Raw genomic sequence first — 16,366 nt, forward strand, 5'->3', positions numbered from 1 at the left:
CGACCATGCAGTGATGCTCAAGGGCCAGCTTCAGAACGCTTCCTGCAGAAGGTGTAAGGCATAAAATAGCGAGTGGGCTCTCAAACAGCAGCCGAGTATCAGGGACCACCCTACGCATTTCGAAAGCTTCCGCCTTCTTAGTCAGGGGTATAATCTTTGAACTGGGAGAATTCTTCTGAAATCCTTAGAACCTTCTCTTCCAGGTTAGAGTGTCTTTGACTTGATTTCACCATTTTGATTTCTAGATTTCCTGTCCTAGTCCCCAGAGCAGCTATCTCTTGTTTAAGGTCTGTTACAGCCTTTTGAATTTCAAGCCGTATCGTTTTGGTGTTTTTTTTTTTTAATAGCGCTTCTTGATCTGATTTTGTTATCATTGTCTCCTCGTTTCCCTGTTGTATCTCCGATGGTGACTCTGGGCGTTTGCTTGAGGAGCCACCATCTCCCTGGCTTACCCTTGACATGTTACTTCTCGGGAAGAACTTGGACACTTCTTGTGTGGTTGGTTTCTTAATGTATTTCGGTGCCATCTTTGAGGGCCTCTTTCTTATGGTATCCTCATATGATATTTTAATTTTCTTTGACTTTATTCATGTATTTACTGGTCTGTTTAGGCGCAGGGTGGCGAACCTCCTCTCCTAAGCGGCATCCATCATCCACTTTATGTCCGCATCATAAGCCAGTCTTTCAGGTAGGTATGACTGGGAGAATTATATTGGAGTTTGACCACTATTTTCTTGGGAGTTACCCTTCCACTTCACTTGTATTATCTGGGGCCTCTATCTTAGGACAAGCAGGAGTAAATGCCCTCTGCCAGCATCAGGGGTCTCACTCCTGCGTCTAGGATCAATACGTGTCTCTAGACCTCTTAAGTCTTTTATTTTAGACCACACTCAGAGGGATGGTTATGTTGTCAGCATTGGGCCTCACTGTCAGCAGACCACAGAGCAAGTCTATCACTAATCTGCAGCACCAGTAGGGCGATCTGGCTCTCCCTCCTCTCTTGGAGGGGTGTTGTCTCGGGGTCTCTCCCCACAACAGGTGGGTCAGATGACTGACCTGGGTATCGAGGAAGAGGTAGGCTCACCTGTGTCGTTGGCACCAGAATATCTCCCCCTGCTCTGTTGTTGAGGGTGATGTCTGCTCTCTATGTGGATGCCTTCCCCTCCTCTGTGCAGCCGCCATTGCCCGCGTTACCAGCGGTTGTCCTGGAGGAGGGAGAAGCCAGCATGCTCCACTTGTGCCTCAGGGGAACACTACCCCAAGATGGCCGCTCTGCTAATCTCACGGCTCAGCTCCGCAGCAGTGATTCCGCAGTTGGGCGGAGATGGCGCCCGGACCGGATGGTTCCACGATGCTCCCCCATCCACTTGGGGCCTGGAGGGAGATGCAGACCCAACCGCCTGCTCCGGGAGCACCGCCGTGGGATTCGGGGACAAATTGGCCACACCCCTCCTCTCCACCCCCTCACCAGTATCTCGCAAGGAGCAGCGCCAAACCAGGGAACAAATCGGGCAGGTCTTTGGCACTCCCACCTATAGGCTGTGGGTCTCCCCACTGATGGGGAAATCTGGGAGCATCCCACTATCCATGTGCTCCAGGGCAGAATGGCTGATCCCCCTCTCTCGCAGGGCCCCCAGCACCAGCCCCACGCAGGTATGAATTTCACTGTGGGTGTGTAAGGATCCATCATTCGTGTCCTCCTCTGCACGCTGCCTACCTGCCTAGACCTGCAACACATATCGCAGACCGGCGAATGCCAGTGTTCCTTTAGGGGTGTGCGCGGCCTGCACTCAGCTTTAAATGCCGTTCCCACTGGTCCCACCTCCAGGCTTCGCTCGCACAGTGACATCATCGCCATGCACACGCGCAGAAGCTTCCTCACTCCGCTATGTAATAGGATGCACCTCCCTTGTCTCTATCAGCCAACCACAGTCATATATACTAGGGAGTATGCTTCCTCCGTATTGGTCTGTTCTTCCTATATATGCTAAGCCTGCCCTCTGGCACATTGGCTGAGCATAACCTTGTTTATGTACGCTGTGTTCACTGCAGTTCTGCCTCCTGTCTGAGCCTTGCCTGTCTTGTCCTCTGTTGCCTGACCTTGTTTGCTTTTTGGATTCCGCACTTCTCCGTTCCTGAACCGGCTTACTATCGACGATCCGTACCTCCGCTTCTGAAACTGGTTTATCCACGATGATCCGTACCTCTCCAATCCAGACCTCGGCAAGTATCACTGACTATCTTGACCTCTCCTACCCGACCTATCTACACTCACCATGTGCCCTCGCAGCTGTGGGTTGGCGTTGATCAAAACCCCACCTCAGCCTCGCGGTCACGCCTTGTTTGTGGTGAGAGCATCGTTACAGGATGAAGGGAAACCCCATGGGATGCCTCCAAGGCTTAGGTTCTTTAAAACAGTTTATTTTGGGGGGAGATTTTATTTGCCTTACTGTCTTTTGGTAGGCCGATGTGTAAGAGTTTGTTTAGGATGACTGGTAGTCTCCTTGGGCCAATTTGGCTGGGCCAAGGTTTGTGCTCCAAAGGATGCACCTACTCACTTTTTGTGTTGAATGTTTTGTGCTGCCGACGCTAAGTTTATCGCCTGGATGGGTGGTCAGGTGTTTGGTCCCAGCAAGGGCCAACGGCCCAGGATCCTGAATGGGTCTCCACTATAGGCCCATGAAACGTGGCTCCACCAGCTAGGCCCCAAAACATAATTTTTATTGAAGTATCTGGGCAATGTTCAAATTTACCAATTTTGGTATCTAAATAGTCCTTGCTACCTAGGCTGTACAGATATGCTTGACATTGTTCAATATGATTGAAACTGGACCAGGATTAGTTTTGATTATTGTTCCCTACTTGTGGAGCTGCAGTCTCATGCGTCCATCTTGGTCTAGCTTCAGACCACACCTCGTCGACAGCTTTCATTTTTTTTTAAAGGATGTGACATCATGTTAAAGGGATGCAGTGTTTAAATTTCACGCATCACGTGACCGGGAGATTTAAACACATAGGACATACCGGCACCCCGTACCGGGACCTGAATCTCAGGAAGCAGGGGTTCCCCAGGGCTGAAATCAATATGGTTCTGCTCCAGAGACCCCTGCTACAGTACACTGTTACTACAATGTAAATAGAAACACTGCGATCGCCTGTGAGAGCTGTGCATGGAAATGTAGCTCTAACAGTGCATCTCTCTCTATGCAGCTATTACATACTGCAAGCAAATCGCACAGGGGATAACTTAGAGAGAGACTGAGATACCATTGCTATTGTCCTGTTTGGTATGGGCATTTTCCTACCTCAAGGTTTGAGACTTGTGGAAAATATTTCTGATTCTTTCTGACTACCGTGATAACACAAATGTCAAACTGTTCAATGGGGTCATGCCACACCATTCGTTATAGCAGCAATTTTTTCGCAGCTACCTGAATAGGCCCCTGTGGTGGTAATATATCAAAGTCTTCAGTTGCAAAAAAAGGGCAAACATACTGCACATACTGCACAGCACCATATATATAAAAGGAATGTTTACTATTTAAATCAATTTGTACCAATTTTGCCCCCTTTGTTGCTCCTGGGAAACTTTAATAAATAGATCCCTCTGGATGACTAGTAGAAACAAAATTCCACCGAATTAGTAAAAAGGCTACATTCCAGTCTCATTTTCCGTGGTAATCTGAAACTGTTTTTTCACTTCCAGTTCTCCCCACTTTTGCCACCTGTAGACTTTGATAAATAGACCCAAAGTGATGTCATGTGACCCCTTCATTTGACACCGGTGACAATGGCGATGCATCGCCAAAGACCAGATAGGAGAAGCTGCAGAGGCCTTGCGCGGTCCCCCCGGCATTTAATTTAAAGGCCTTGGGGGAGAGTGCGCAACCTCTGTAGCAACCGCGGCCCCCTGGAAATTATCCCACCCCACACTTTGCGCACCCCTGCCTTAATACATAGATGTCAAATAGTCTATTTATCAAAGTCTCCAAGCTGCAAAAGTGAGACAAAACTGCATATGATAGGGGTTATGTATCAAGCCAAAAGTGGAGCAAAAAGGCACCAAAATTTCATGTTTTATGCCATTTGCCCAATTTTTTGACATTTGTAAATAGACCCTCTTTTTGTTGCTTTCTGGCCTAGATTCACAAAGCTCACTAAAATAGGAATGGAAGCTATTTTCTCTAAGCTTACGCCATTATCGCGAAGATAATTGTATGCAAAATCAACAGGCGTCATTTAAATCATTAGTATAGGGGTATTTCAAGATAACGCTGCATTATCTTTAAATAGTATTAAGTTATTGAAGTCTTGGCATTACTCCCATGCAGATCCTGAAATAGTTCCTTTTCTGGAGAGGAGAAAAAAGGAAAACAATTCTGAGAAATAATGCTATGCTATTTCAGCCATACCTAATTCTGGTATTACTCCTATTCAGACACTGAAATAGGGCTTTTGTCTGAATGGGAGTAATACCAAAGTAAGGTATGACTCAAATAACATCATGTTATTTCCATGTTCTCTCTTTTCCTCTCCGGCAGAAGCCCTATTTCAGGTTGAAGATAAAATACCAAGTATATCATATAACATAATAATATTTCTTCTTGTTAAACTTAACAGAGTTAAATGAAGATGGTTTGGTTATTGCCAATTTACGTATGATTTAAATATAATTTTCACTCAGATATTATTTATAATGCTATGCTTTTTACTCCATTACCATTAACATGAGATTAACTTGCAGTAGGTTTTATGTGATGTTATATAGCCTAATGGAGTTTAGCGAAATTAGGCCTTTAGTCTATTTTTACTCTTTGGTTGTGTGAAATAATTCAGTAATGTCTGAAGTGGTTTAATCCACATTGGTTAAAGAACTTTGTACCATGATAAGAACATAGTTGATGTAGCAGCAAAAGAAATAAGAACATTCAGTGTTCCACAGTATACATTTTTGCACTTTGTTTTTTTTTTTAAAACCTGACCGATACATTAATGCATAGATGCAAAGAATCATTAGTGCAACATTTCCATTTGTACTTTAGTTTCATTCCTGACACAGCAATGATTATATATATATTTTTTAAACCACTTTTCCTTGGACAGCAGTGTTGACTGGGGCAGTTGTTGAGTGGGGAGATTTGGTTCAGCAATTGAAAGGAGGGTGGTTCCATACTTGCAGGGGGGATGGGGTTGTCCTCACCTCTCGACTGGAGCTTGTCTGGGAGTTGAGGAAGGAGGAATCCCTTGGAGAAAGGGGGCCATGCCGGCTGACCTTTTCTCCACTGAACCTGGATCTACTAAACTATTGGTGCTGCTGGCTTGTTGGGGGGGATGGAGGGGGAGGGGAGGGGGAGGGAGCGGGGTGTAAAGTGAATTTGTGCATTGTACAGCTTATATTCCTCATGTTGTCTAATTTTTTATGTAATGTATTTTATTTTTGTTTTTCTATATTGTAATATGGTGATGTCAATACTGCTGCAGTTTTGATTGAATGTAACAATTCACTTGGTATATATCTTTGTTTCTTGTTCTCTTACAAGAGTTTGATAGATAACTTCATTGGAATATGGATATTTTTTTCTGCATTATCATCAAGATATATATATATATTTATGTATATGCATATGTAGTATAACACACATAGTTGCAGAAAACCTCTGATGTTCTTATATTGGTAAAAAAAAAAAAAGTGTTGTTTTATGTCAAAACTGATTGGCATGTTGAATTGAATTTTCATATGTTGTTCCATGAATGATTTTTACACAGTCATGTATAAACTTTGTGTAATATGCTATGACATACTTTGTCTCAATTAACTTCAGTTCTAGTTAGTTTCAGTTGGTTCTTCTCATGCATTCCTGAGTATTTTTGGTGTAATGCTGTCAAAATCATAAAATCATTTGTATTTAGAGAGAAGGACCTTCAATGCTCCAGAAAGAAACTTCAATCAGCAAGTCTTTTTAAAAAGATGCATTCCAGTGTTCCTTAAAACTATGCATTTGTAATATAGTAAAGTAACCGAATGCGCATAGATAGTGTGCATTTCCTGTGTCTGTTTTATTTATTGTACAATGGTATTTAAAAGCTTCATTGCTAGACATAGATAGACCTGCAAAGTATTGCTGCACATTACGTTGTAGAGATCTGACACTGGAGGGATGAACAAGCAAGCCTCAGTGGCAAGAACTAAGTCAATAGTTTCTATCCCCCCAAATATTTTTTTTTATAAAATGCATAATGACAATGATAAAAGTTGAAAACTCTAAGTTAAGCATGATTGTCTCCTATAATTTATCCCACACTGGTTTCTCATTAATCTCCAATAACACTACACTTCATAAAAGGGATATTTATTATGGCTCCTTTGATAAACAAATGTGTACACTAGCTATTGTTTTTAAGTTTGTTCTTATTGTAGCCCCTTTCCCTATGCCTACGGGAAACTATGCAGGTGACTACGCGTGCTGCTGTACCTGTTGCTCACAGGAGGCCTAAGCCTCCACCACTGGGAGCCTGGGGTGAGCTCGCTCTCTCTGTTCGTTGCAGCACGTCCACCTATGAGGGTTCCCAGCAGGGCGGGATGGTACCACATAGGACTCAATAACCACTTAGTAATAATACACACACACAATGTATATAACAGATCTTTACTGTACACACATACACACATTAACATATACTTAACACATATAGTAAGAGTACCCCTGGTACCAACGGTGTATACCCAATGTCCCAACACTTGGTGATCCCCCAAAGTTCTGAGGGTGCCCTGGGCCCCTAAACACACAGTGTCCACAGAAGAATCCCACCCAAAGTGTGAGGTAGTGCTACCCCAAAGTGTTATGATCCATTGGTGCACTTAGGATACCTGCTTGGGCACTCCTGTACCCAATGTCCTGGTGGATCAAAGGATCAGTCAGGTGGCACGTCATGGGGCCTCCAACAATAATCCCCTCATGCCTTAATGGTCCTGATTCTCCTAGTTGGGCAAGCTCCAGCTTGAGTGTCTCACTGGAATGACAATGTGGCCTACGGCCTGGTCCCAGACCACAGAACACCACGTGGCCATCCGGTCACCAATGCAATAGTACTGATGTGCACTAATGGGGAAATATCCCTATCTGAGGTCTTCCCTACAACACTCAGGACCTAAGGAGTAATCTCTGGCCACTTGCTCCCTGGGCACTACCTGCTCCTTTGCTGGCTCCCACTCGACTGACCACACTGGCTCCTGCCCAAGAGGATATCCTCATCTTCCTTTCTGGTTCCATCTTCTGGTACAAGCACATTCTACTTGCGGTGCCACCCCCAAGATGGCCACCACATTCTCCATGATCTGCGCATGAGAAATGTGCCCGAAGGTGCCACCTCTAAGATGGCCATCGTACTCTCTGCGCATGCGCATTGCCCGCACTGCGCATGCGCGATAACTAAGATGACTACCCCCACACTCCCGGTCCGGAGCTCCGATGGGTACAATCAATCCAGCAGCTTCCCTCCGCGCACTGGAGGTAAGAAGGGGCTTGGCTATATTATTTTGAAAATGAATCATTTACACTGGTAATTATAATTTAAATAATTAATGTTATGGTATTTACCAGGAGCTTGATCGTTACTATAAAAATGTGAAAACAAGTGTAGTGCTGCGTATTTACTAATGTTTTCTTATCTCTGAGAGATTCAAAGTTCTGAATGTATTTCACCAGTTTATTCTACCATAAAAATGGTGGCTGGCAACATCATTGCCATTGAGCCAATGAGTAAAGGGAACATAGTGGTGACACAAGACCTTCCCCTTACTCTTGGCTCACTGGCAATTATAATGCTTTCTTCTATTATAAATAGGATATTTGAACTAGATGTTTCTTGGTGGCAAGACTTGGGTAGACACAGCAGTGCTTAAAAAATGTTGTTTTGCTCAAGGTTGCTACTGAAGAACAGACAAAGTTGGAAGAATACTGCCCGTGCAGTGAGTGAATCTTTTTCAAATGTAATGCCAGCTAAACTTGGGGAAATTACTTAATCTCCATATGCCTCATTCACAAAATTAGATTGTAAACTCTAAGCACAGCGCTGTGCAATAAAAACAAATATTATAAAAAACAATGCTTATTTTCTTTCATTTACATTATTTAGTTATCACCCCCCACCCCAAACTGCTCAACAGGATGGCCATTAGGCCTGCAGACCCTTCCCTCATACCCCTACCTAGAGATAAAATGTACCACCTACATGGAAAGATATAGGGGGTTATTATATAACCACCAAAAGCAACAGTTTCGGCTATTTTGAGTTGAAATTAGCCTTTGACGTTTATAGTGATTTACAGCTGAAAACTTCCCAAACAGCCATTTCGGTGGGTATGAAATAAAGCACATAATCTCGCAACATAATTAATTATTCAAATGTTAAATTGTTGCTGCTTGGGTATTTAATATGTTGCCAGCTGAATATTTATGTACTAATTGTTTTGTGGATGTGATATACTGTAAATAGCCCCTTGCATCACATCTAGCCTGGCTTTGTGCCTGCAGTCTCCACACCCTCAACCTCCTCTCTATGGGCAATTGGGCCCAATCCAAGCTCAATAGTCTCGGTTGTTAATCACCAGGCCTCTCGACCCACCTTGCCATCTCCGGCCCACTGCACCCCTCTGTTCCCCGCCCAGCAGTACGTACAGCCAATAGAATTGTGCGCATATCTTCTAATTAGCTTCATTAAAGTTTTTGTGGTTCTATTTTTATATATATATATTTTGCGTCAGATTTTTGGACTTTTGCCAGAACATTGAAAAAGAGCCATGTGACCCGTAGCTTCAGTATTTACTTCTGTGTTAAAATTTGCAGTGCATATTGACTTTTCTTTAAGTATGCAATTTTCGTTACATTTTTCACTAAAAATCAGCAAATTCTGGCATATTCGATAAAATCACAACTCTAAAAATATGCCCTTTAATTAAGCTATGTTATACAAGGAATAATATTTCATTCACTCTGTCGCCAAAAATATTGAAAAAAGAACCCGTCACTAATGAAGCCACTTGAATTTGTCAACAACCCATACTGTATAAGTAAATGTAAAAAATGTACATGTTTCCCATCTATGATTATAATGCTAGTCATAATACATAGCCTGAAAATGCTAGTTGTTATATTGTACAGTATGTATTATACTGAGATGAAAGCCTGCATGCCAGTTTGACTAATGGTACATCTGTACTAGGATTAAAAGAAAAGATGCTGCTTTATTGATAAAGTTGTTCTTAAAGGTTGTAGGTTTTTCTCTGTAGCACCATTTAATGAGCTTGTTTCAAATCACAGCATGAGAAAAGTACTTCTCCTGTAGTGTATAATAAGCTGCATCATAAAATGTTTCACGAGCAGTTCCTTCTCCTGATTGGATTCTGAGTGCTATAGTTAAATGCAGTCAGATGTAAAAAATGTGCTGTCTGAGATGAAAATAAACTTTCCTTAAAGCCTTCATGATGGTAGTAGTGCTCAATGACCACTATAACCGCTGCACTTTATGGTGCAATGTATTACAGGAATGTTTGGCAGGGGAAAGGTGAAGAGGTTAAATAGTATGAAAATATTGACAAATGTGGGATCTTAATTCTTCATAAACCAAGATTTTTTTAAAGGAACAGTCCCAGATAGCAGGCACACAATGTACATTAAATGTAGTTCCCGCAAAGTATAGATTTAATCTGTTGTGGCTTCTAAAAAATGCATTTGTTTTCTGTATTCAGAATACTGTTACGACTATCAGTCACTTATTGTTTTCATCATAAACACTTCTGAAGGACATTGAAAATAATAACTGGGGTTCCAATGTGATAGTGGACAAAAAGTATACACAAAATGTCCTACAAAATAAACACTAGAAGGTGGGGCATCACCTTTAATAGAAACAAAAATAAAATAGGGATAGAGCTAGAGACTAACATAAGGAAACATGATTAGTTTGTATTAAGATACATTTCTGGTTAACTTATGTACTGAAAAAAAGATGCCTTCCAGTTTAGGGCTAAATCCACTGTAGATCAATAAAGCTACATTGAAATGTGTCATTATTCAAAAATGGAAATGTGGCAATACCTGTATATTTGAAAATTCCACGTGTAGGGGATGAGTGCAGAGGTTTTAAAAGTTTGGAGACTGCCAGTTATCACACCGGTCTCCAAAATTAAAAATAAAGTCTGGCAAGTCTGCGGCATGGAGAAGTTGGTTAGTCTTAATAACAACACTTGCACAGAGTTCCAGAAGATCTGGTTGCCTTGGATTCTGGTTGAGGGCCACACAGGAGTAGACTCCCACTCAATGCTACTGTAAAATGGAGGTTGGGGCAGCTATACCCTTCTATCTCTGCTTCCAAAAAATCTTGGGTCAAGTTGGCCCTCTAGCTCTAGGTTTATGGTAGAGATTTGCTAACTAATCCCATGGCTGTTAATGTCTATCCCACCAGACTGTATTCTGTATCCCACCAGACTGATTAATTGCTTCAGGATGCAGATTAACCAGCTCCCTTCTGGACTCAGTAGCTAGCGAGAGGATTTTCCAGCAAAGCCTTTAGACAAGGAAGAGACCCTGTCACATCACTGTATTCACTAAGAAATTTGAAAATTATATAGATACCGAAGCGGCTTGTTGGTAATTTACACCTGAAATCCCTATTAATGTCTAAGTGGATTTTTATCTGAGGGCCACTACAGGATATATATATATATATATATATATATATATATATATATATATATATATATATATGAGAGAGAGAGAGAGAGAGAGAGAGACACAGAGAGAGAGACACAGAGAGAGAGACACAGAGAGAGAGACACAGAGAGAGAGACACAGAGAGAGAGACACAGAGAGAGAGACACAGAGAGAGAGACACAGAGAGAGAGACACAGAGAGAGAGACACAGAGAGAGAGACACAGAGAGAGACACAGAGAGAGACACAGAGAGAGACACAGAGACACAGAGAGACACATTGCGAAAGTTTGGTAAATATTTGTATATATACAACTTTACAAACTTTTTCCAAACAGGAAAAGTCTAAAATGTGCAATTTTTCTGACCTTGTACGAACATTTTGCAGATCCCTGGTTAAGAGTTCAAGGCTGCAGGCAATGCAACACATCTACCTAATCTGATCAGGTTTTTATAATGTACAGGTATAGAACTTTAAAATACAATTTTAGGTTTAAAATCCACATCATTTATATACTTTCCACATGTGATTTGCTCGCTCATTTTAATTGGAGATCTGTTTGCTAGAAAGGGAATAATTTATTAAATGGATTGTAAATTGAAAAAGAAAAGATCTTTCATAGTAGCTGCACTCAGAAATCAAAATATAAAACTGTACTGTTTTTATAATTATACTGTATGCTAATGTAGTTCATCAGTATGAATAAAATATCCTGCACTAACCTAAGTCAATACTATTTAAAATGCATGTAAAATTGCCCTGTTGGCCACACAGAGTGAAAGAATGTTTTTGAGGCTACGTTATTTTAATTGAATTGCAAAACATATTGACCCTGTATATCGTCCTAATGGTTAAGTACAACTTCAATTATAAGATGTAATTGCAGAATCGTTTTGAATTATGGATACTGTAGGTAGAACACAGATTGGTAGATGTACCTACAAATCTTACAATAGTGATGTTAGGTGAAAATAGGTGATGAACGGGGTAACTAAATATTTTCTTAAAGTGAATATCTAATGAAAACTACTGTAGATTATAAATAGTTGGATTACATGATTTTATCAGTGAACGTGCGAAATAATTAATCTTTGTAGCACACTTGTTACTTAACATAAGAGTATTATTATTAGAGCATTCATATTATTATTAGCATTATTAATTCAAAGTATAAATTGTTATAATTAAGTATTTAATTCTCTTATTTATATTATTTGTGTTTTAATAATTGGTACATTAACTCTGATAATATTAGACAAAGTATATATGTATATTATGAAGCATAAAATTGTCAACATTTGTTAGCCATGTGTAGCCAGATTTAATAAATGTTGACTTACTATTTTGCTATTGCAAACATATATGACTAGTTAAAATTGTTACTTAAAAGGACGCCAAATTATTGTGTGTTGCAACTGTCTATTGCTGTTTTTAGTTTAGAGACACTAGTTTGCTACTTTTTCATTAGTTGAAAAACTGAATTGACAACTACAACAGTCATAGAATACATAGGGACTATTAAAATGTGAGTCCAAATAGATCTATAAATTTGAAACTTTGAGCCCAAAATGACTAAATGAAAGATTCATGTTTTCCCCATTTATTTAATAAACTGTACAGCCTCAGCAGCGGTTATTCAAACAAATTACGCGCTGTGTACATCGGAATACCGATGTCATGACGCAGGATGTCTTCCAACCTTACCGCCTTAAGACACGAGTGCGGCGAGTGCAGAAAATGGCATTTTATATTTCTGTTTTTTAAACACCTTAAATTGACACAGTAGCACAGTACTGTACACATTGCAATTCTTTAATTTCATTGCACCCAAAGAAACAGAATCCATGAAATTCAACAAAGCAATCGCGATAAGCGCGGGTGCCTGGGGCGATTGGCTGCGTTCATGCTGTGTGGAGTTCAGCAGAGCACACGAAATCGGTGCCATGATTTGTTTGAATAATGGCCGCTCCAGCTGTATATACTGTACAAGTAATGTTATATCTATACAGACTCTACAAATACCCTGTGCATATAAGCAACTATGTCAAAAAGGAGTTGCTAAATAATTCTAATACTATTGAAGTTAATATTAAAGTACTTCTTGAATCGGTATAATATGTCCTGTCTATTTAGCAACATGGGCTCCTGTTATGGGTAAGAAATGTAAACCATTGAGAGAAAACAGTTTAAAGGGTCAATATTTAATGTAATCTAATATAGATGAGCAAATCGACCCAAATCCATTTCTCGCGATTTTCTCGCATTTGTCCCCAAAATCCATTTTGCAGTGTAAAATCCGCAAACAGATTTGGTTGTTTGTAATCTGCGCAGAATCATCAAAAACCGCATTTGGATACAATCCATTGACGGATTTGTAGAATCCAATCCACAGATTCAGCAATCTGTGGCGGATTCTTAAGAATCCGCCATCAGAATACTGAATCTGCAGATTGGATAGTACAAATCCATCAACGGATTGCGGAATCCACAGAGTGTATTGGCAATAATAATAAAACATCTGCAAAATGCGAATCGCCCTTTTTGAGGTTGATCCAATGAAAGCCGCAGACCAAAGCAATCGGTCAATCTGTTGCGGATCCAAATTCGGCAAAACAATTTGCCCATCTCTACAGTCCAATTAAAATAACCCTTGCCACAAAAACATTCTATCACTGTGGCCAATAGTGTAATTTTACATTTATTTTAAATAGTTTGACTTAGGTTAGTGCAGAATATTTTATTTATACTGATGAACAATATTAGCATATACTGTAATTTGAAAAATACAGTAGTTGTTTTATATTATTTTCTATTTACAAAACACATACTCTACATGGCATTATTCAGTATTGCTAAACACTGCAAAATATTCCTAAATGGCAAAGAAAGCTATTTAAAGGAGAACACTAAGTTTCAGTCGAAGAACTATAAAAAAAAAAAACCCTTTATTATAATCCATTTTGGAATATTGCCCTTTTTGGTCTAAAGGACTTTTTGCTGATAACAGCACCTAGCACATAAATCATTCCAAAATGAACAGACTATTTTTTTTTATAACTCAATGGTGATATTTCTTTTACTGTCATTTGCTACCACTTGCAGTTAAACACTCTGTTAAATGGTGGTTTATAGCAACACCATTTTTTTCATTTACATTAGTAAAAGCTATATTCTTTCTAAAACAAAAATACAATTGGCTGAAGCAAATAATTTATTTTCCCTGCATTCCTCTGCTCCAGCAACTCTATTACTGCCAGATACACATTGTCTAGGTTTTTCATTTTAGCTCTATGAACCATAAAAACTGCTGCTACGTGGGAGATGGTGCCATGTGAACTCTTTTAACACTTTTGTGCTGACACAACACAATGTAAATGGTTTCGTTCACTAAAAAGGGTTACAAGCCCTAGCAGTTTTCATGAGGCAGAGATCACCAATTCAAGAACAACAATTACTGTAGATGAATTAAAATATTTTTTTTTTTTCCCCTGCAACTGGGGCTTTTTTTTCCCTCTAGGTATTGTTATATTTTACAAATATTTGGAACAAAATATTTGTTTACAATGTGTAAGGAGTGTTCTAATGCACTGTTTGAACCATTGTACAGATGAACATTTACTATATATAGGGGCCTATGCAGAGAGCAGCGCTATTTCGAAATTCGCCATTTTTTTGAGAAAATCGCGCAGAAAGCAGCAGAAAATGGCGAGTTCCGAAAAACGCGCCAATTTTTCTTTTCTATTTGTAAAACTCGCCTCGCGGCTGGCGAGAACCTCAATCTCGCCAGTTTTAAAAATATCCGTATGCAGAGAGGCGCGAACGGCATCTAGCGGCTGTTCGCGCCAATAAAATGGCGCGATTGTCTCCGTTTTGCCTCGCCAAAAAAAACTGCCGCTCGCGGCCATTGCAAAGGGAAAAAAAAAGGCGCGATTTTGTTTTAACACATTTCTGAAGCGCGCATCTCGCCAATTTAAACTCGCCACACGCATCCATGTTAAACATAGCAGAATTCGCACTTTTCTGCATATGGAGATTAAAACTCTCCAAAAAAGCTACTTTTTAATAAATTCGCCAATTTTAAAATTCGCTGCTTTCTGCATAGGCCCCATAGCTTTTTACTTCAGTTTTAATTATTCTTTCCTTGTTCAATCAGAAACCACTGGCTCATATGCATTTCAAATCAGTTATCAAGAAATTCATTTTGAGTCAACCTACACCTATGATATCTATTTTGTTATTAACACAGTTAACAAAGGATGAGTAGACCCTGAGTTATAATGGTCACACTCATGCTACAGTTGTTCTATTGTCTTTACACAGCCTTTGCTTCTATTGTAGCGTATAAGGCTTAGGCTACGTCCATAGTAGAACGCGCTACCTTCCGCGCTTTCTCCTCCTCCTGGCATCGCGCGTCAAATACAAACTTATTTGTCTCCCGGGCGCGCGCGCACTATGTGCTTATGCATTGGCGTCCTAGTGTTTGTTTCGGCACGAGCTACATTGCTCGCGCCATAACCTGCACTATGGACAACGCCTTAGGGAGACATGATCTAAAGATTTAAGATAGACATGATGTAGTGATAGCTATTGCAAGTTGATGAATAGCCCAATTGGTTACAGATGCAACTTTTTCCCGTTGTTGAGTGCAAAGGATATAACAATAATCATGCTCATAGAGTCTTACTCAAAGAGGCCCAGATACACTATGCTCTGTTAAATCAGGGAAAATAATGTTAGGTTACCTAAAATAGTAACAAACATTATTTTCCTTGAGCACATATCCACAAAGATAATTATATGCAAAAACAACAGCTATTGTTTATCTCATTAGCATAGGCTTAACATTAGGTTAAATTAGCACAATGAACTTGATTTTGAACAATGAGAGAGAGAAAAAGAGAGATGCATTTTCTGCATTAAACTGAATGGCCTTTAATGGATATATAATGTCAGGGGGAACACCTCTTTTTCATGTCATTATCACTAACAGACATAGAAATGAACGCTACTCTATTTAAAAGAGTGTTGAGCTAAATTGCCTAACGGAGTATAGTACATTTTATCCAGAGTGAGAATTTTTCCCCCTTGATACAGATGCAGCGGCCGTTATTCGAACAAATCACGGGACCGTTTGTGTGCGCTGCTGTACTCCATGCGTCATTAATGCCGCCAATCGCCCCAGGCACACCTGTTTATCGCGGTTGCTTTGTTGAATTTCATGGATTGTGTGCAATTAAATGCAATGAAATGAATTAATTGTAATGTGTACAGTACTGTGCTACTGTGTCAATGTCAGGTGTTTAAAAACCAGAACACTAAAATGCCATTTTCTGCACTCGCCTGCACTTGCGTCTAAAGGCAGTACGGTTGGAAGAATTTGTGCGCCATCACATGGGTATTCCAAGGTATACACTGCGTGAAGTGTTTCAATAACGGCCGCTGCATATGTATGTCCATGAGACTATGCTACAGTAGCTTGCCTCATAAATACTTGCATATTTTAATTGCTATCTTTTGGAAAACAAAAGTAAAATATCTATAAAAAAAAATCAATTTCACAGTTCTTGGAAACAAATATATACTTTTATATATTTCATAATAAAAAGCAAGTATTTGATCAAAGTTATATTAGAGGTCAAGGGCAATAGAATTCTT

At 40.0% G+C, this 16,366-nt stretch overlaps 1 protein-coding gene across 2 annotated transcripts in view; it reads left to right on the top strand.

The window, feature by feature from the left end:
* Positions 1 to 16,366, top strand: part of GRIK2 (glutamate ionotropic receptor kainate type subunit 2) — a 925,501-nt gene that overhangs the window by 789,868 nt on the left and 119,267 nt on the right. The gene's annotated exons all lie outside the window — the stretch shown is intronic.

This window comes from Ascaphus truei, chromosome 4, assembly GCF_040206685.1.
Source record: "Ascaphus truei isolate aAscTru1 chromosome 4, aAscTru1.hap1, whole genome shotgun sequence".
Lineage (NCBI taxonomy): Eukaryota > Metazoa > Chordata > Amphibia > Anura > Ascaphidae > Ascaphus > Ascaphus truei.